General features: G+C 47.6%; 1 long non-coding RNA gene across 1 annotated transcript; it reads right to left on the minus strand.

The window, feature by feature from the left end:
* Window positions 1–546: 546 nt before the first annotated feature.
* LOC309857384 lies at window positions 547–22,671 on the minus strand. The gene is made up of 4 exons (XR_014307675.1): window positions 22,555–22,671; window positions 21,781–21,974; window positions 7,217–7,358; window positions 547–680 (listed from the first exon to the last, which is right to left on the minus strand). It is a non-coding gene; the product is annotated as an uncharacterized lncRNA (long non-coding RNA).
* Window positions 22,672–22,727: the final 56 nt, after the last annotated feature.

Consider the following 22,727-nt stretch of genomic DNA (forward strand, 5'->3'; position numbering starts at 1 on the left):
CCCGTCCTCATTGCATATGAAAAAGGCTCTGATTCTTTCTATTCTAATGTCTGTAAGACATTACTGTGAACAAGAGCAGGGGATAATTCCTCCTCCAAACCCATCTACGAAATAAAGGGTTCTATTCAGGATCATGACAAGCTGAGGAATCCCTCAAGAGAACTTCCAGAGTCATTTCAACCTGTAAGGCTGGCTAAACTGTTCCTCACCATCCGCCACACCAGGGCTAGGACTGATGAGTGTCTCCACCATGCAGGTCCCTCTGGATGACATGATCACTGGGAAACCAGGCACGAGGCAAGCAAAAATCAGCACCTGCTCTTCTGCAAAGTTTGTCTGAAGTGCTTGAAGCCACAGAAGAAACAGATTGACTCCTTCAGATCTTACCTAAAAACAAAATTAAAGGTGACAAAATTAAACACATGTTTATGCAGAGATGCACTGCAATGCAGATTCAGTTCTGAGAAAGAAAAACTAGAAGTTAAAGGTACTGTTAAATTCCTGCACCAAGTTCTTAATGACAAGGAAGCAGGCGTGCTGCAAGAAGCCCAAGGGTGAAGAGTTGGGGTCTGGAGCCACAGTGCCTGGTTCCAATGCAGGCTCTGATTTTTGCTTTTTGCTAGCTTAGCTGTGGCCAGTGGAGAACCACCAAACTTCTCCCTTTGCATCAGTCTCTACCTCTGAAAAATAAGGATGATAAAAGAATTTACCACAAAGTGCTGGCACAGGGATAAGTGACTTACAACAGTGCCTGTATCAACAACTGTCATTTAATCACAAAAATAATGCAAAGACAATCGTCCTCCAAATTTACAGTGTGCTTTGAATAGTGTTTTTTTCTATAATATGCATATGTATCATGGAAAGTTCTTGAAAAATCTCAGAGCTAAATAACACCTTAAAGACCTGGCTCAGTTATTTGACCTTGAAGCCCATTCATCAGGCATTTCTACCCCAGCCCTCCTTTTTTTTTTTTTTTTGCCTGTGCAGGTAGCTACCTCGAGGGCTGCCACCAAATCATCACTTCCACAAAGAACCATTCAGAAATTTCTGGAACTCATATCATTGCTGGACTTCTGGCATAAGTCCATTGTTCCTGGTGGATGCTTCCAGTAGTAGGAAATGGAACATGCTCAATGAGGGCAGGGGGTTGTGTTTGACTTGCCCACTGCCATATCTCTAGCACCTAGAAAGGTGCCTGAAACACATAGCTGGCATCCAGTAAATGTGTGCAATAAATGAGTGAACTAGACAAGAATAGATATGCACTGGTAGATGTGGCCTGTGGAGTACAGCTTCAAAAGCAGGAGAGTATTGAGACTCCTACATGGTAGGTTGCATGGCACTGAGTTAAAGAAAATGGGTCCTACAGTCAGACCAAAGGTTAAACCTCGAAAGCTGTGCGATCTTGGACAAGTCACCTACAAGAACAAAGACCCCTGTCTTCTATTGATAACAGCTGGGAAGAGAGAATCCATTTCAGAAGGAAAGGGGACACAGGACGGCTGTGTACGACACTTATATTGTGGTCAAGATGGCAGTGTAAATTCACTTCATGGGGTCCCATACCATCATCCCCCACTACCATTTGAAATACATGGTAATGATAGAAGAAATATATATATATATATATATATATTTTTTCAGTGTAACAGTATTCGTTCTTTTTGCACCACACCCAGTACTCCATGCAATCCGTGCCCTCTCTAATACCCACCACCTGGTTCCCCCAACCTCCCACCCCCTACCCCTTCAAAACCCTCAGATTATTTTTCAGAGTCCATAGTCATGATTCACCTCCCCTTCCAGTTTCCCTCAACTCCCTTCTCTCCATCTCCCCTTGTCCACCATGCTATTTGTAATGCTCCACAAATAAGTGAAACCATATGATAATTGACTCTCTCTGCTTGACTTTTTTCACTCAGCATAATCTCTTCCTGGAAGAGATTATATATATATTTTTTAAAGATTTATTTACTTACTTACTTATTTGACAGAGAGAGATCACAAGTAGGCAGAGAGGCAGAGAGAGAGAGAGAGAGAGAGAGAGAGAGAGGAGGAGGAGGAAGAGGGCTCCCTGCTGATGCAGGACTCAATCCCAGGACCCTGAGATCATAACCTGAGCTGAAGAGACAGGCTTAACCCACCCACTTAGCCACCCAGGTGCCCCTAGATTAAACACATATATTTTTTAAAGATTTTATTTATTTATTTGGCAGACAGAGATCACAAATAGGCAGAGAGGCAGGCAGAGAGAGATGAAGGGAAGCAGGCTCCCTGCTGAGCAGAGAGCCTGATGGGGGGCTCAATCCCAGGACCCTGGGATCATGCCTTCGAGCCGAGCCGAAGGCAGAGGCTTTAACCCACTGAGCCACCCAGGCACCCCTAGATTAAATATATTTTTTTTTAAGAGAAGAGAAAAGTTAGCAAGTGAACCTCGGTAAAAAACAAAACAAAACAAACCAAAACCCCAAACTGACAAACATCTCCATGAAGCAGCAACCACAGAAATTCTCAGTGATGCACAGATGTGTAGCGACAGGAAAAGATGTCTGGAGGCTGACTTCAAGGAGGACAAGCCGCTCCCACTGGAGATAAAGGCAGACAGAAAGGACTGCTCACTTGCTGCCTGAAGCCACAACTTCAACTGGGCTGGCGGAATTGATTGCACACCACTTGCTTCACCAGAACACTGTGAGGTTTCCAGTAGCTCATTACATCTAAACACTACTGCCTCCTTTCACAAGGTTTCCCTTCCGGATTGCCCCTGACTTACAGGGATAGGCAGTAGGTGTCCCTACACGTGCTCCTTCCAAATTCTCTCCTCCCTCTGCGTTCTTCTGATCCACTTTTTATTTATGGGCTAGCTTTACAGGATATCCCTTCTGTGATTAAACAGATCTTAATAATTCTACCTTTTGTAAAGGAAGCCTTCCCCAATTATTTAGATGTTGATAAATATTTACCTCTGAATCTCCATAAATCATCACTTTATATGGCACCAACATGTAGAAAAAAAGAATGAAGTTACCCAATTTTCAGAATGAACCATACAAATTACAACCTACCATCTAGAGCCAGAGACAGAAAGAGAACATCTGCATAAACTAAAGTAATGCGGGCTCCTTATTCATTCATATTTATTATGCAAAATGGAAGTTTTAGGAAGATTAGAATAATGCATACTTGTTCTATTATATAGGCAACTAATCCTCTGTAGATGGTAATGTATCCATAACTCCATCTCCAATCTAGAATTTCTGAACACGAGGAGAGGGTATTAAAATCTCCTCTGTGGGAGGTAGAGCATTACAGTGTCTGGCTCTGGCCTTCCTGCTGCAGGATGAGACTTGCAATTAGTGATGGCAAATGGAATTCACAAAACATTTCTGGGCTTTAGAGGACATCGGAAAACTAACAAAGGACTTAGAAAACGGTAGGAAAAAAAGCAGGAAGAGGGAGGTGGCAGAAACAAGTGAGCCAAAACCTGATCTGTAAGCAACAAGCTCAAGAGAAACAAATCAGGGTGCCAGAGAACAAATGCCATTTTCCCTGCAGGATCTCTACAAGCCTGTGCCCTCCAGACCCCGTTCCCACCACAGGGTAAGTTGGGGGAACTGAACCTGAGATTTCCTTAATAAACCAGGACCCTCAAATGGGACCAAAGTGATCCCAACCAAGAACACTCCCAGCCTACTGGCAAAGGAAAGACAAACCCTCCAGGAAAAAACAAACACACAAAAAAAACCACCAAAAAACACAATTAAAAGAGATTACATCTATGTTCCAATAAATCTGGTCTCAAAATCCCTTCCCAGAGCATGCAAGAAATGAGGCCACTGTGAGAGACAGAAGACTGAGCGAAAATGAAGACTTCAGACACTGGAATGATCAGATACAGAATAGAAAATATTACATGTTAATTGTTTAAGAACACAAAAGAGATTTAAAAATAAAGAAGGATCAAGAGCCTATCAAAAGCAACAGGCCAAGTGTGAACATGGAACTGAAGGAAGTTAAACAGGGACCAAAAATCACTGAGACGTAAAACACAACAGAAAACACACCAGAATGGTGGGGCAGTAGATGAGCCCCGAATGAAGGACTTCACAACACTGCACCAAGAAGTGAAGACATTCCCCAGAATGCAACACAAGGAGGCAGGAGAAGAGGATGAACGCCAGCTTGAGAGACACGAACAACAGACGGGAGGTTTAAATAAGAATCCTGGGAAGTACAGCAGAAGGACAGAGTCAACATTTCAGAAGAAAACAGCTGAGGATATTACAGAAATGATAAATCCAGAAATACAGGAAATGCACAGATACCAAGCAAGATGAGAAATCTTCAATTAAACATTTTGTGGTAAAGCTATAGAACACCAAAAACTAAGAAAAGGTTTTAAGGAAAGCCAGAGAGAAAAGGCATTTAAAGGAATGAACAGGGTGGAAACAGGGTTTAAAGCTGCTACAGTGGTAAGGCCATGCTAGTAAAATGGTACCTGTAAAGGGTGACAGGAGTATTTTTACTGCCACTACTGCTAATACTGTGTCTAATGCACATAACAACTGAAGACTGCGAAGGTTAAGCTGGAGCAGAAAAAAATTAAACGAATTATGACCCTCAAAAGAAGGATCATTTCGGGGCGCCTGGGTGGCTCAGTGGGTTAAGCCTCTGCCCTCAGCTCAGGTCATGATCCCAGGGTCCTGGGATTGAGCCCCGCATCGGGCTTTCTGCTCTGCAGGGAGCCTGCTTCCTCCTCTCTCTGCCTGCCTCTCTGCCTACTTGTGATCTCTGTCTGTCAAATAAATAAATAAAATCTTAAAAAAAAAAAAAAAGAAGGATCATGCCAATGAATTTCACAACTCTGGTGATCACTTTAAAAGCATCTCCTCTTTTTATCATAGCATTTGTATCATGTCCAGGATGATATATTACAGCACACATGATAGAATATTTTAAAACAATAGTCCATTTTGCTCAAACTCCATGTTGAAAGCAAACGACTCTGTCAAACACTTTGAAGAAGGTAAAAGTAGTGGAACCATGTTTTGTCAAGAAAGCCCAGGGAGAAAAGCAGGTAGTAAAACCAAGTAGCAGTATCGAGGAAGGGCAGCCTCAGGAAGAAAATGAACACCGTTTTCTTCTGCTTTGTTCTCTTCTTGTTGGTATCTTTTTTTTTTTTTTTTGGGTCTTTCCCAGAAATCACTTTATATATATACATTTATCTGTTCAACTTCAGTGAAAATTGGGAGGAAAAGGTGCCAGAACTTTTGAATGGTTCTCTTCAGCTGAGTGCTTATTTTCTTCCTTCAGTTTCTCTGGGGTTTCCCACTATTCTTCAATAAACATGTTTTGCTTTCTGGCAGGGTAAAGACAAATGCATTTTTAAAAGAAGTAATGGCAGGTCATCCGTCCATCCAGATCAGGAGAGAGCCCATACCAGGGAAGGCAGAGAGGGTAGTAGACTCCCCTCTGTGAGTTCCTGCCCTCTTGGTCTTTCCTCAGCCCTTGCTCTCTGCTCTGTCTCTCCAGTCACACCCCAAAACCCAGAGAAACAAAAGGACTGTTCAAAACTTAAACCCTGTGAGAAGGGCCACGCAGAGGCAAGGAGAGCCCTGTAAGACTCTGAGCCATGTGGTCTGTATCTGAGACTGCACATCTCCTTGAGCCACGTTCCATTCCCTCCATGCCTAATGTTGGCCTCGCGTTCTACAGAAGCAGTCAGGGCATCCATACACTCCTCTCTGTGTGCTTTTCTGTATACCTGATCCCATCTCAACCCACAACACCCAGCAGCATGCACCATCTGTCATCTCCCTTCAGTCAACCTGCAAATAGGTAAACACAGCCTGTAAAACCCACCCTTGTCCAAGCTATGTCTGGAGTTATGATCGTCTGTGTCTTTACCATCAAACTTTCTAAAAGGCTATTCTTGTGTGTGACCTCCATGGTCTCACGCCCAGTCACTCTATCTGTCTGTCTGGCTTAGGACTCCACTACTCACCTCCCATTTTCTTTCAGTACTCAGTGACAACCTCCTCGATCTACCCCCACCCCCTAATCAAGCTGCTTTGCAACTTTTCACATCATCGAACATTGCTGACATTTCATTCCTTGAAATCTCTCTTCTCTAGACATCTGTGCAAAAATGCCTTCCTGGCATCAAAGCCATGTCCCTCCCCTTCCATCCACTACTCCTTTATTCTTCCCCTTTATCTGCCCAAGAAAAGAAGGAATTACCCTAAATCCTTAACTGTCACTCTCTCTCCAAGGAATATATCCCTTGGCAACAGCATGATTCCATCTCTCTTCCCCCAAGCACCCATTCCTACATTTTGACTGTCCAACCAGAACCTACAACTGCGGGTCCCACAGACACCTCAACTCAGATTGCCTAAAGCTGCACTCCTCCTCTTACCTCCTGGACCCGGCTCCCTTCCTGAGTTGCTACGACTGTTGTGGCAGTTGACACATCAGACTCAACATTCTGAAAGCACAGAGGCACCCCTAAGCCTATTGCAGCATTTTTTTTTCCATAGCCGACGTATGGAAGCAGCCCAAGTGTCCGGCAACAGAAGACGAAGTGGTACATACACACAATGGTATATTACTCAGCCATCAAAAAGGATGAGATCCTGATAATTACAACAGTTTGGGTGTACCTAGAGGGTATTGTGCTAAGCAAAATAAGTCAGACAGAGAAAAACAAATACTGTATCTCCAGGGATGAATCCTTGAAAAATGCCCTACATATTCAAGTTTTAATGCAGGACCAGAAGCAACAGTTTTTGTATATATCACCACGATATAAAATAAAATCTTAAAAAAAAAAGGGGGAAATAATAGGACAACAGCAATTAGGGTAAAAAGACTTAACAATTGTCTTGCTCATCATCACCAGCACCACACCAGTAACACGTCTGGCCCCCAGGCCAGCATAGCAGGTGTGAGGACAGGTCCAGGCAGAAAAAGTGTTACTTGTCACATTTTTTGAAAAATGATAAACAGAAGGGATGCCTGGGTGACTAGGCTGGTTGAGCGGCCAACTCTTGATCTCAGCTCGGGTCTTGATCTCACGGTGGTGAGTTTGAGTTCCACACTGGGCTCTGCACTGGGTGTGGAGCCTGCTTTAAACTAAACTAAACTAAAACAAACTAAACCAAACTAAACTAAAATAACACCTCTGTCAAAAGTACCTGAATTCACAACTTACATGTAAGTCAAGTTCTACTTGTTCTAAGACAGCATGAAAACCAAGGTGTCGTTATCAAGACAGGAAGCAAGATAAATTGTGTATTCCATGTGCCGTGAGATGACTCCAACTGCATCCAAGTCAGCCATGGCCCTCCACACATCTGCAAAAGAGCGTATATTATCCCCATTAGCACAGAGGAAACCAAGGCTCAGAGAGGTTAAAGAAAAAATAAAAGAGTCCAAGATCATAGCATCATTTAGCAGCATAGCCAGAATGTATAGGAATTACCTCAAAATAGGCCACACTAGTGGAAGAATACCTTAGTGTGGAGTTATGAAAACCTAGGTAGAACGCTGCCTCAGAAAGGCAGATAAGCAATAAAGGAAAAATAAAGAGGCACCTAGGTGGCTCTGTTGGTTAAGCATCTGCATTGGGCTCAGGTCATAATCCTGGGATCTTGCCTTATGTCAGACTTCCTGATCAGCAGGGAGTCTGCTTCTCCCTCTGCCTCTGCTCCCCATTCATTCTCATAAACAAACAAATCAATAAAATCTTACCCCAGAAAAAGAAAAAATAAAGATTATAAGCTTACAATAAAGATATGAATGATGAGTCAAAGCTTTCAGTGACACACCCACACCTGCCTACAGTTCTCTGGCTAAAACATGGGTGGAATTGATGGGGTTAGAAGAACAGGAGGCACATAGGCCTGGACAGCACAGCCCCAGCAGATGCAGAATCCTGGTGTAGGTTTAGCTAGCTTTCATTGTCCTTTAAAATGTCAAAGCTAAAGAAACCTGGTAGGGTTATTGAAGACTGATCCTGGAGGATGCCTGGTTGGCTCAGTCTGTTAGGCAGCAGCCTAACATGACTCAGGTCATGATCACAGGGTCCTGGGATCAGGTCCGGCATCAGACTCCTTACCCAACCAGAAGCCTGCCTCTCCCTCTGCCTGTTGCTCCCCCTGCTTGTGCTCTCTCACTGACAAATAAATAATCTTTAAAAAGAAAGAAGAAAGAAAAAAAGAAAAGAAAAATTAAATCTGATCTACAGTATAGAACAACACAAAGGATGGTACTTTCTTGGGCTGATTTCTGATTGTTTGATTTTAAGTAGGCTCCACAGCCAGCACGGACACTAATGCAGGGTTTGATCTCAGGACCCTAAGACCATGAACTGAGCCAAAGGCAGACAATCGATTAAGCCACCCAGGCACCCCACCTTCTTGGGTTCTTTTTTTTTTTTTTTAAGGATTTTATTTATTTATTTGAGAGAGAGAAATCACAAGGAGACGGAGAGGCAGGCAGAGAGAGAGAGAGGGAAGCAGGCTTCCCGCTGAGCAGAGAGCCCGATGCGGGACTCGATCCCAGGACCCTGAGATTATGACCTGAGCCAAAAGCAGCGGCTTAACCCACCCAGGCACCCCACTTTCTTGGGTTCTAATGGGTCTTTTCCTAGGCTCTAATCCTAGCTGTACTGGCTGCCAGGGGGAATGAAGTCCAGCACCACAAGAAAAGCATCCCAAGGCAGCAGTCCTCTGCAGAAGATTTGCTGGTGGCTGCCATCATCAAAGAGTCAGTGGGTGAAGTTGTTGAAGCACAGTGGGAACAATGATAGCCACTGCCTTTTGGGTGTCACTGAATCATCCTACTCATCTTCAGGAAGCCTGGCCCTTCTCCAGTCAACGCAGCAAAAGCACACTTGTTAGAAGAACAGGGGATGGGGTCATCTCCCTCCCTCCCAGAAACTGAAGCAACCAGCCAAACAGTGCAGCACTGGAGTAAAAAATAAAAATATGAAGGAATGTGGCAGCACCTGGGTAGCTCAGTCTGTTAAGCATCTGCCTTTGGGTCAGGTACTGATCTCAGAGATCTGGGATCTGAGACCCACATCAGGCTCCCTGCTCAGTGAGGAGTCTCCCTTTCTTTCTCCCTCTGCCCCTGCTCCTAGCTCATTCTCTCTCTCTCTCTCAAATAAATAAAATCTTTAAAATAAGAAATTTAAAAATGAAGGAATGAATCAAAATGCAGAATTCAGAAACAGAACTACAGATATAAAAACTACATATAAAAACCTGAAATATGACCCGGTGAGTGAGGAAGGATTATTAAATCATGATACTGTATGAATTGATTGCCAATTTTTTCTTAGAACATAGAGCACACTGCACTACACGAAAACAAAAACACAAAATTAGGATTGAATACAAAAACAAAATTATCAGTGTTATTCCATCAAGTGTTTCTCTAACCTACTGATCAAAACCTCAGTTCATCCTCCAAAAGAATCTGGGCACCACCTCAGCACACACGAACACGTTTTCAGGCCACAGTTCACACTGCTCCAGTCCCCACTCTAAGTCCTGAGCCATGGGCTCCTTCAGGCAAAGCCACCACCAACTATGTCAGGGCCCCTGCCCTAGAAATCCCCAAACCCAATGACTTCACAACAGGGAGACTCAGGGAGATTCATATGGGCAGAAATGTGGGACTTTGACTTTTTTTTTTTAAATTAAAAGAAAAATACAGCAAGAAACATTTCTAGCACAACGTGAAGAGCTAATCTCTCACAATGTCGAGAGTATTAGAATTATCAATACACCATCAATAGTTTGATAGGTCAAACAGGCCAAAAGCTGGAAACACAAGAGGAAATGCTCACAGCAAACAGACCTGAAAGCCAGGGCCTGGACCGGCTGACATTGCTCTGCCGCTTACCACAGCGAGAAAGTGTAACTTTCCTGGGCCTCAACTTCCCTCCTGGCCAGCAGGAAAGTGGCAACACCACAAAACTCATGTCTGGTCGGGGATTACGTGAAAGGAGAATGCTCGGTGAGAGCCCCGCCACACCGCCCGTCCAGCCACAGTCTGTGCCCAGTGAATGGGAATTTCCTCTACTGCAGCCACACGAAGAGATGAAGGATCTGCACAGGATGCCTGTTTATTTACCAGTCCCAAAACCACGTTCTGCCATAAACAGAGAGGGCAAGAGACCCCAAGAGATGGGAATATCCCTCACCCTTGCCTGGACCAGGCTTTCAAGACAAGTTGGAAAGCCCACCACAGCTCTCTCACTGACTCTGAATGAGCCTTTGGAAGACAACACCATCCCAAACAACAGTTTAATTTACTTCTCTTTAAAAAGCAGTGAGACAAGGTCTTGGCCACATCTTCATAAATTAACAGCTTAGGAGGCTAAACCCCAATGATTTAGTTATGTCCCCAGTAGGCAAACCTCCACTGGTGGGCAGCTTCAGGGAGAAAGGGTGCCTCCCCATCCATGAGGACACCCTCTGACATTCATCTGAAGATGCTTCCTACCCATGGGCATTTACTCCCTGGAACCCTCCCCATCTAAGTTCCCCTCTGGATGCTGCATGAGGCAACTTCCTCACACCCCCATCACCTCTGGCGACACCGCAGCTACCCCCGAGCCTTCAAGCAGGGTGCACCTGTCTTTGCTGCCAAGCGTCCCATTAGCCCAGCTCCATCACTGATTTCTGTACCCATAATTAATTAACTTATGCATGTATGTATTTCTTTATTTTTACAGATTCATTTATTTTAGGGAGAGAGAGACAGAGACAGAGATACAGAGAGAGCACACACACACAAATACAGGGAGATAGAACCTCCAGCAGATTCTACTCTGAGAGCAGAGCACACCTCAGGGCTCAATCCCACCACCCTGAGATCATGACCTTAGCTGAAACCAAGAGTTGGATGCTTCAAAGACTGAGCCACCAGGCACCCCTCTGTACCCTTAATCTTAAGAAAAGACAGACGCCGCTTCTTTCTGTCAGCCACGGCCTCATAAGCCATCTGTCACACAGCCAAAGCTTCCAGAGGATAGGACCAGGTCTGCAACACCAGTGATGCCAGAGTATCACCATAAAACTACAATCTAGTGAGTACCAGGCTCTTCTCTAAGCTCCTAATATGGCCTTCTATTTTGTACCCGTCACAGACCTACATGCTAGGTATTATCCCCAGTGCACAGAGGGGGACACTGAGGTCCATGGCTTACCCAAGCGATCTACTTTTATGTGGCAGCAGCAGGGGCCTGAACCCAAGTCTGTGACTCCAAGGCCCCTCCGTCAACTCTGTTACTCATGCAGCCCTACACAGTCATCAAATACCTCCCTAAACCCTCATCCCTCCTGTGAAAAAGCATGGTCTTCTGCCATTTCCCAGATGGGAAGAAAGCCGGCGTGAGCCAGATATAGTGACCTGCCCATGATGGTACAGGCGATGTCCCCCCTGTTCTCCCTCCAACACCCATGTCATTCTGCACGAGGCCCCATGGGGTCCTTCATGCTTCCAGTGGAAAACTCTGGCGAGACCACCAGGCTCCTGGCAGGCCTTCATCTTGACCCTGGAGGACAGCACCAGTTAGGAGAAACCGGCTAGTTAAGCCTCTGAAATGGGGTCCTACCACCCAGGAAAACCCCCTTATCTCCAGGGCATCGCCCGTGTGAATTAGCTGGCTTTGTAGAGGGCTCCACAAGCACCAGCCTTGCTGAGTCACTTTCTCTAAGGTGGTGGCTGAGACTAAAAGGACCCAGGAAAGAAAGGCATAGGCTGTTGTGGAACTCCAGTGCCTTGGCATCAACAATTAATGTGAGCAGCTGCCTCTGCTCACCAGATCTGCATTTTATGTGGGGCACACTGTTCAAAGTTTACACCCCCCATCTCTGTAACCTTCACGACAACCCCTGGAGCTCCCTGCACCATCATTACCACCTCACAGACAAGGAGACAAGGCATGAGGGGTGTGTAGAATGATGCAGCTCTGTGCTGGGGCCAACCTGGGGAGGACTCCCACAGGCTTGCTCTTCCCACTGCTGCAGAAGCAGCTGAAAACAACGAGTTTTTCAGTTTGCATTATGTAGAGTGGAAAAGTCAACCATAAAGGTCATTCAATTTTTATGTGTTATTCCTCAGAATAAAAACAGTTCCAAAAAATAATTTCCGAGAAGTTCAACATATTCCTTCTTCCAGGTGCCTGGAATGTGATGGAATGTTGTTAAAATAACTTCTGGCCCATCAGCATGCCAGACAGAAACTGGAAGTAAGCTGTTGCAGGTCCCCAAAGGCTCCGTCACAACCCTAAGGAGAAGACATAGAACTTTCACTGTCCCAAAGTAATTATGTTTAAAAAAAAAAAAAAAGACACAGGTGGAACATTTTAAATTACAGACTTTCAATGCAGGGGCAGTGGGGGCAGGGGGGGTGTCCCCCCACTACCCCCAAATGTTTCAGCTATATATAGTGACTTACCAAATGACTCATCACAAGTACCTACAAGGCGACTGACAGGCAACTGACCGATGAGGAAGGTATTCTGACTGCTTAACAAAACCAACACAACTTAGAATCTTCATTATTAAGAAGAGAAAACCATTTATTAAACACTCACCAGGCACCAAACCCGCTAGGCACTGTCACACGATCTACTCATCACAAGGCTGCCAAACTCAGTGCAGAAACTGATGCTGAGTAAGTCACCTAAGGTCATGCAGCACCAGAAACTGGATTCCAACCAGGTCTGACATCAAAGCCCACCCCAGCTTGCTGCAATGCTTCAGAACCTAAGCTTTGTGATGATCAATAAACTACATGCTTAACAATGTTTACACATCTCTGTTAGAATTCAGGGAAAGGTTTTTAAAAATAACATACACAAAGGGAAAAAATAATACAGGTTCTGGAGGCAGGCTGCCCAGGGTTCAAATCTTGACTCCTCCACTTGCAAGCTGTGTGACCTTGGACTCCTTTAGCTCCCCTGTGCCCATATTTCCATGCATTAAAATGGTAACCATAACAGACCCTATCTCCTAAGGCAAATAAAGCATTTTGGTGTTGTTGTTCTTGTTTTAAGATTTTATTATTTATTTGACAGAGAGAGAGAGACAGGGTGAGAGAGAACACACACAGGGGGAGTGTAAAAGGGAGAAGCAGGCTTCCCACTGAGCAGGAAGCCTGGGGAGGATTATATCCCAGCACCATGGGGGCATAACCTCAGCTGAACAACTGAGAAACCCAGGTGCCCACAAATAAAACACTGAGAATCATTCCTGGCATGAGTTAAACCTCAGAAGGTGTGGGCTGGTATTACTTCTTGCTGGGCACTAGATAGGGTCAGCAGCCTCAGGTCCACTGTTTTAGCAACTCATTTGCATAAACAAAGCCCAGGCTCAGCCACTTTGTGCTTACCCTATGGTTTCTTCCTGTCACTAACATCTCTCCTCACTCCTGCTCTGTGGCACTAAGCTCTGGGCCTCAACTTCCCATCTGTCAAATGAGGTGAGGAGCCCAGCTGATCTATCTGAGGTCCTTCCGGCTGGGCAACCTAGGATTCTTGGTAACTCAGGGCCCAGAAATTTCAGAACCATCCTAACACAAACATTACCAGATGACACTCACTCATTTTCCTCAGATCTTCTCTTCCGTATTATGTATAAATGCTTATTTTCATGGCAAATCTTCTCCAAGATCCCAGAGCTCCACGAGCACCCAGAATAGGCTGGGCAGGCATCCCCAGTGCTGAGGCTGGGGACATGATGGTCAGAAGCTCTGACCTCCAGGGGAGACGGATTCCAAATCAAGCTGCTCTGATAAGCAGGTCCTCCCTGTTAGAGAGGATTTCAACAGAGCACAGTTAAGAGGAAGTGTAGGCAAGAAACTCAGAACTTGGCCCACTGGACAGAGGGCAGTAGGACAGTGGGCCGGAGGGGTGACAGAGGGATGGAGAGGAACGGCACGATCAACAGAGGCCAGCCAAGGCAGCACTGATGCTCAATGTGAGAGGGTGGGCTGGGGACACACTGTGAAAATGGCTTCACAGGCAGGAAGCAAGCCCAGCTCAGCACAAAGCAAAGTCCTGAGCAGGAACATTCTGGGACCAGGTTGGACACTAAGGTGAGCTGAAAATGGCTGTGGGACCCAGTGCAGTCTGAATCTCACCCATGCCTCTCACAGGCTGGGTGACCCCGGACCAGTTATGCTACGTCCTTTAATGTTTCCTAAAGGGTATATTCACTCCATAACCCTGAGCCATGTTCTCATTTCGGTGAGTGTGGGAGGCCACAATAAGGCTTGAGACGAGAACCGAACCAGACCCTGATTTGTGCCTCCTTTAAAGTCCAAATAACCTAACAAAAGGTTTAGGACGGGAAAAGTTCAGTAGCACTGGGAAAGAGTCTGTGCTATGTGTTGTACACTCACCTACGTGACTTCCCACACGCTTACTAAACAAATGAGAACAATTCGGTTGGGCTAAAAAGTTTGTTGCTGGCCCTTGCTGCCTTAGTACAGCCCATAAATTACTTTCAGGTTTGCTGTATTTGTACTGGCATCAGCCATTTGGCGTCATGAGGAACCGTAGTTGCTTAACTAAACACAGACGTAATGTCACTATATATATGGCCTTAATGCTTTGAATAAACTTAGCACTGTTGGACATCCTCCTCAGTGCTCCTCCTGCCCCCCATCTCTCTGCTTCTCGAGTTCTTTTCTTCATCCTCTTACCCTCATGTTCCTGGTTGATTTGTTGCGCCGGCCACGACAGGTGAGGATCTGACAGTGCCCACAATCTACAGAGATCCAATATATACAACTAGGACAGCCTGGAGGGGGGTGGGCAACCCAGGCTGGACAGGGAGTTAAGAAGGAGTCAGGAAGGGCGCCTGGGTGGCTCAGTGGGTTAAGCCGCTGCCTTCGGCTCAGGTCATGATCTCAGGGTCCTGGGATCGAGTCCCACATCCGGCTCTCTGCTCAGCAGGGAGCCTGCTTCCTCCTCTCTCTCTCTTTGCCTGCCTCTGCCTACTTGTGATCTCTTTCTGTCAAATAAATAAAATAAAATAAAAAATCTTATAAAAAAAAAAAAGGAGTCAGGAAGAAGTCATTCCCACACTTGAGGCATGGGTTGGTACTGACCAGAGACTCTGGGCAAGAGACAGTGTCCTAGGACTGCTGTAAGACTAGCTGGGTTCAGGAAAAGCACCTAACAGTGTGTAGATGTAACCCATCTGTAAAAGGGGTGCGGGGGGGGGGTGGTTGCAGCTGGTTGAGCATCTTACTCTTTGTTTTGGCACAGGTCCATTCACCTGGCCCATTCACCTGTGCCTGCATGTGTTCTGTGGTGTGCTCTTTATCTCTTTCTCTCTCTCAAATAAATAAATCTAAAAAAAAAAAAAAAAAAAAGAAGGAAGTCAGGAAGGATCAGGAGACCTGTTGTTAAGGTCCCAAAGACTCCACCCTCCTCAACTAGCCTCCGGAAATAAAGTAAGTGGATGCCCAGGAGCCTCCTGGACACAAAACTTTCCAAAGCAAAGCTTTCAATTTCATACTGGAGAAAAGGATGCTGTGCAAATTCAAGACAAAAAAGCCAGCCAGGGTGGGGTGGGTTTGGACGGGGTTGGCCCTGTAGGGCTCTGGCCACTAAATGCCCACTGCCCAAGCCAGGAGCCTGGAGTCTGTGCAGCCAGTGCTTCCTGAGGCTTCCACATCTTGGCCTCGCCCTGAAGTTTCCTCCTGGAAGCTCCTTACCAAGGGAGGCCACCTGTGAGCACCCCCTCACACACACCCCAGCTTCTGCCCCTTCATCCAGCTGGAGTGAAGGATCCCCAAGCCTGCTCTCTCCTGCACAGAGAGGAGTATGTGCCCCAGAAATGAGGGTCCCTGAGGATACCTGAGTCCCTGGCCCGAAGACAGCTGGCTTGAGAATGTGGGGTTTTGGTGCTCTAGGCACAGCAGTTCCTAGAGGAAACAGGGTAGGGAGCTCCAAGGTGGAGGGGAGTCCCAGGAGTCTGGGATCGCAGATGCCAGTGGCCCCCAAGTGGAAGGGTTTCAGTGACCCCAGAGTTGAGAGGGGCCAGGGGTCAGGCCTGGAGGTGGACAAGGACCTGTGGGCTAGGGGGCCGGAGATGGAAGTGATCCCAGGGTGGTCGCAGGCCCAAAATAGAGGTGTGGGGGTGGGGGTGGGGGGAAGGGGTCCATGGGCCAGAAAGGAATGGTATCCTGGGGCTCCTGGGTAAAAGGCAGTTGAGGTGGAGGGGGCCCAGTGGGGCCCAGGTTGCGCGGGCAGAACCAGCTCCTCTCGGGCTGGGGGGCCCGGCAATTCTGAGGGACAAAATTTTCCATCAAGTTCTGGAAAAGAAGCCTGTCAGCACAGGCGTCTCTCCGGGGGTCAGACAAGCCCAGTGGTGCTGGGCTCCTTGATGTCAGTAGGGCCCCACGGGTTCCCTGGATACAGAGAAGTGGAGCGAGGGCTGTGGGGCAAGGGCTATGGGGCATAGGAGCACCAGGCCAGCAGCAACCTGTCTGCCAGACCCCCCTCCCGCTCCCTTGGACGAAGCAGCAGGTGGCAGCGGGCAGGAGGAACACAGCCTCCCTCTCTCCCTAGCGCCCCTACCCCTCCCCAGCCCCTCAGTACCTGAGTCAGCGGGGCACCGATGCACTCCCCCAAGCCCTGCCCCGCCAGCCCATAACCCCTGCCTCCCCGGGAGGCGCTACTTGCGCAGTGAGTTCGCTGGGCCCGCAGAAGGCGGTGGGCAGGGCAGGCAGGTGCGGGCGCGCTGCGGCGGGTGGGGTTGATGTAATTGGAGGAAAGGGCACTACTGGGCATTTGGTGGGGAGAGGCCAAATGGAGGTGGCCAACATCTGGCCATGCACAAGACAGGCCTCAGCAAAACTTCACCCAGTCCACGAGGTCGACAGGGGAGACCCGCATCTAATCTAGGACCTGGAAAACCTTTTCCTAGGTTTACATGCTCAAGGGAAATGTATCTGCCCATCAAAACCACAAGAATGTCTGAAGCAGCTTATCCTCAGAAGCCCCAAACTGGATACCATGTAAAAGACCATTAACAGGAGAACGGATAACCGACTACAGTACCTACGTGATGGAAGACAACAGATGATAACGAAATTTAAGATGCCACATACACGACAACAAGAAGGAATCCACACATGTCCTGAGGAACCGAACCACCAGAGCAAGGTAACAGGCAAACTTGATGGCTGGTGATGGAAGAGAAGCAGGGGGCAGGGAGTGACTGACTGGGAAGGAGCAGGAGGGAACCTCTGGTGTGCTCAGAACGTTCCTGATCATCATCTGGGTAGTAGTTACACACAGCGTGCCGCATGCTAGGACTCACGTGCTGTGTGTGTGTATTACACCTCAGCAAGCTTTACCAAAAGCAACGGTCCTCTAAGAGCCCCAACGGGCAGGAATCACACACTGGAGCAGGTCCTCCGAGCATGACTTTCTAAGGATTTCGGTGCACAGCCGGCAGGAGCATTGTAGATATGTTTCTGGAGACCTATTTCACCACAGACACCAAAAACCTTACAGTGGGTCCTTGATTCAATTCTGCTTCGGTCATTTTCTGCTAAGGATTGTGCTACAGATGTGCACACAGACTTAGGTTTCAAGAATATTTATCACAGCAGAACAAATACAAGAGGGAGGCAGCAACAACACTGACCCAGAGGAAACTGTGATACCGCGGACTCATTAAAATCGACATTTAAAAATGTAAATGGGAAACGACTACAATATATTAATTACAATTAAAGAGCAGGTCACCCAACAATCTGACACTTAAGATATATGAAGAATATACTCAATATGATTAACTATGATTAGCTAAGGTCATGAGAGGTTATGGGATTTCTTAAAATTTTATCATTTTTTTCCCTAAAATGTACATATATTACTTATTAATAAGAAAAAATACACAATCACACTTCTTAAAAATAAAAGGTGAGTTTTCAACTCTAAAACTGAGTACCAGGGGTGCCTGGGTGGTTCAGTGGGTTAAAGCCTCTGCCTTCGGCTCAGGTCATGATCTCAGGGTCCTGGGATCGAGCCCCGCATCGGGCTCTCTGCTCAGCAGGGAGTCTGCTTCCTCGTCCCTCTCTCTGCCTGTCTCTCTGCCTACTGGTGATCTCTATCTGTCAAATAAAATAAATAAAATCTTTAAAAAAATAAAATAAATAAAATAAAGCTGAGTACCAGACCCCACACAACCCCCAGATTCCCCATGGATTCAGAGCCCTGCTGCTTGCAGAAGCGCTCTATCCACGCTCATCACAGTGGCTGAGACAGATTAAATAGAGATAACATTCCAGATTTCCTGTCTCTTATCCGACTGTGCAGATTGGTTACACAAATCCAAATCCATGCATGCATTAGACCTCACTGAACTGCGTACGCCCTGAGAAAAAGTTACAAGCAATTCCCTGTAAAAATACAAAAGTATTTCTGACAGCAAAAGTTTTCAGATGCTGTAAAGAAAAAAAAAAAAAAAACTAAAAAGGCACGACCTTCCCTGATTAATCAAGTCTCCCTCGAGAGAAGGCTACCACTTCCCCAGGTCATCTCATCGCCTCAGACGAAACCATGTTTCTCTGTGAAGTGGAGGTGATCGCGGCTCTCTCGGAGTACTCGGAGTACTCGCAAATGTTTGGCGTGATTATGAAATGGAACACTATGACCGGGGCCTGCTGGTTGTGGTCACCGTCATGCCCACAGCCTGAACACCACCTCCCTCCAGGAAGCTCCCTTCTCTGAATTCTGTGTGGTAGGGGCACATGGCTGACTATTAGGGAGCACTGCATAAGGCGTACCCTGTCGCTCGCCCAGGCACCCAGCTCCTCCCAGAGCCACCGAATGCCATACAGAGCTAAAGCTGGGAGCAGTGGCTCACCGTGGACACCAATGACGAGGGCCCAGGTACCTCAGCTCACAAACCCATTACGAGCATATACATTTAACTCTAGCTTTAAGATGTTTCTCCTCTTACTTCTCAGTCAAAAAAGACTTTAAGCCGAGTAAACCAACAACAAACCCTAAGATAAAACATTTAACCATGTTAATTTCCAAAGCCCTACGGTCCTCTTCAGCTTCTCAAGGTCACACCTCCCTGCTGAATGATTACCGAGGGTTGCTGACACGGTACACAGAAAAAAAAAACTCTTAGGATGTCCAGCCTCTAAGAGAAAAAGCAAACAGCTCAGAATGCAGCCAGCCACGGCAAAGGAACCACCGACAAAGCCAAACACAGAGGGGCCCCTGAGCATCTGGGAATCTGCCTGTTCCTTTGCCTCCTCAGAGGAAACAAGTCACAAGACTGCTCGGAATGGGAAATGAGAAGGGCAGAAGCCCGGAAACCAGCGCGTCCTGAATTTCGTGCTGCTTCCAAGGAGTGAGCCCGCCTGCTGTGTCAGTTATTTACACAGTGGGCAGGTGAGGCTGACAGCTTGAAGGGGTTATTTTAGAGGGAGAGCTGTAAGTCTGATCAGGAGAAGGTTCTGGACCCTGGGGTCCCAGCACGCATCTTCAGCTTCCAGGCTGACCCTCCCTTCAGACAGGGTTTAAGAGGCAGCAGGGCAAGCATGGTCTTTGTATTTAAATCACCTCAAGGGGGCCCATATCTCCAGGCACAACCAGAAGCCAGGGAGGAGAGGGAAGGGGGAGAGGGATAGGGTACCTCCACTCCTATCTGCTGGCTGCACTTCTGGAGCGCCTGATCCAGGAAGCTAAATGCATGGACAGAACAGAAGGAAGAATCTGGGAAGACTGGAAGACTAGAAGAGCTGCTCGCGGACTAGTCTCAACCTGAACCACAGAAACACCTCTGCCTCCCTGCCCTCCTCCCCTTGGCTGGGCACCAGGTGCCTCCCTTCTGCACTCCAGATGCAGATCCAAGCTCAGGGGTGCCCAGTGCCGAAGCCTCTCTCTGGCGCAGGGAGTCTAGGGCATCAGCGGGACTCCTAGACAGCACCTGTGATCTCCAATTTAAAACCAAAACCAAAATCCCCAACCAGCCCAAGCCAGCACAAGCAATACATATTTATGTGTAAGACACCTATGCACACATACACATTCATTTATCTACACACACACACACACACACACACACACACAGACACGCTTTTGCAGCAGAAAGCAGGCATGAAACCTGTTCCCTAAGTCCTTTGCTTTCCTCATCTGCTTCTAGCAGCAACAGCCATTTCTGCTACGGATTTTCCTATTCGAGGGTTGATCACAGATCCAAATGCCACCATCCTGTTTGCCACCGTTTCCTACCCCACCGGCCTGCTGACGTCTGTCAGTGAACCAGGGAACAAAGATGGAAGACAGGCCCAAGCTGCCTTCCTAAAGTGAGGTTATATTTGACACTTTAATAAACCTCAGAGCCCGAGCCTCTCTGCTCTCAGACTGGCTAGGGTGCAGCTCTCACTCTTAACAAACCCGTCCATCTCTCCCCCCCCACCACGGGACACAAGGGTTTTCTCTGCTCGGCATCTATTTCCAGGCCCCATAAATCATATCCCATTGTTCCAGGCCATCTGAACTCATGCTTAATAAACCATCCACATCACCCTTCCGCCACCACCCCGAATTTCCCACAGGGAAAGACTGTTTCAAGAAGAAAAGGAAATTCTTCATTAGGGCTGGATTTTAAAAGCAAGCTTCCACAAAAAACCGGAAAACAAAATTGGGTATAGATACCATCCAATAACCACTAAATGTCTTTCGTTAAAGCACCTGCCTGCCTGTGATTCTCGGGTCCAGATGTGAGCTCAGTGCACATCCAAAGGAAGCAGAATTTGAACCTGATGCTAAATGACAAATGATCCTGAACTTCATGACCATTTAAGTGCCGCAGTGGCTAGACTAAATTGCTCTGATGCAGAATTTCTCCCAAGTATAGGTTACTGAGAAACATAATATTGCTTGAAAATGTATTTAGGTGCGCTCATCCTTCTCAGACCAACACTCATGGCTCTTAGTCATAACCAGGCTTAAGCTAACACAATTCCCCTATTTTCCCCAGAGAGGGAGGGAAACAAGAGGACATGTCTCTCATGTTCCAAGATTAAAAACTGGATCACAGCACTCACAGCATCAAGTCTGCCAAACCAGAGCTCTGGGTATGTACAATTCTTAAAGAGCTAATTGAATGGAAAACAGCCATCTGGGGCTGGAAACCCTTATGACATTCTGGGAAATGTATGGGGTTTAAAAGGATTATGCAGGGTGATGTGACTTTCAAAATTCCCAAACTCTGAACTAAAGCCTAAATGAGAATATGTTAAATTCACCCATTCCAAAACACAGCAGAGTTGACTCGGACCCTAGAGCCCAGCTGTAGCTCGGGTGTCCACACTGCAGCCTGTCCGTGGGAGGTCTGCAGACCACTCCCTGCTGAGAGAGTCCAGCCAACCCAATTAGCCTACCAGCAGGCTGTGGCACAAGGTCCAGATCCAAGCCCAGGCACCAGCCAGGGTTCCCTTTGGCCTGCCTTCCATGGTTGAACAACAATCATGGAGAGCCACAGGGAGAGCAGCATTGGGTCCAGTATGGCTACTCCCTGGTCCTCCACAACACTGGTTGCACACTCTTCAACACAAGAAAATGGTGTGCAGAAACAAGGGCCTGCCACAGTAGGCTGTCGAGCAAGGAACAGAAAGCATCAGGGGACAGGTGGGACTGCTGGCTGGTCTCCACCTCTCCCAGAGGGCAGAGGCCGCAGAGCTTCTGCAGGCTAAGCAGAGACATGTCAGAATTACCTTTCCAAAAAGTAGGCAGTAAAGGAGGATTTCAAGCAGCCACAACCGCCAGCAGGCCTGCGACCTCCAGATATCAGGGGCTTGACCATGACCGTGTCGGTAAGCAGAACACACAAGTGCCTTCTGGAGCGAGAGCAGACAGCTTAACGCTGATAACTGGTCCTCTCACTCTTCTCTGGTCTCAGCAAGTGATCCTGAAAGGCATGGACAATGTTGGTCAGATTCACTGGAGAAAACACAAGCCAGTGAAGACATCCTGGCTCACACTAGGCCTCCCTCCAAAGGCTGGCTGCCCCACCCCTGGCACCTGGGTAACGCTGCTCTGGGGCCATCCACACAAAACGATTTACGTACCCCCCCACCCGCAACAAACACACACAGACACAAACACACACACACACACACACACACAAAAGCTGCATCGGGCTTTAGGAACCTAACTCAAACGCACCCCTAACGAGCAACCCCACAGGTGTGACTGGGTTGGACACTACCAGCAAGAGAGGGAAGGCCCCCCCCTTGGGTCCTTGCCAGTGGCAGGGTGCAACCTGGGCCTCCGCCTCATCCTCTCCATCCGCGGGGAAGTCAGAGCGGCCCCCACCAACCACCACCACGCAACCAGATTGATTCTCCCACTTCAAATCCCCGCTGCCAGGGCCCCATCTGTGTGCTGACCGAAAAGCCGCCCTCAAGCAGCCCGCCCGCGGAGCGTCTGGAGTTCTCCCAGCCCCGCGCTCACGCCTCCCCAGGCCGCCCCCGCGGGCCGCGCCTTACCGCCAGTGTCCACGAAGCGCGGGGGCGGGCGGTCCCGCAGCGTGGCACTCCAACCCGCGCTGGCCTCGTCCTCGTGGGACTCCTGCGCTTCGGGGGCGTCGGGAGGCAGCGGGGGCCGGGGCGCTCGTGTTGGGCCTCAGAGGAGGCGGCCGAGGAGGAGCGCCAGGCGGCGG

The sequence above is a fragment of the Mustela nivalis genome, assembly GCF_964662115.1.
Source record: "Mustela nivalis genome assembly, contig: HAP1_SCAFFOLD_681, whole genome shotgun sequence".
Taxonomy (NCBI): Eukaryota; Metazoa; Chordata; class Mammalia; order Carnivora; family Mustelidae; genus Mustela; species Mustela nivalis.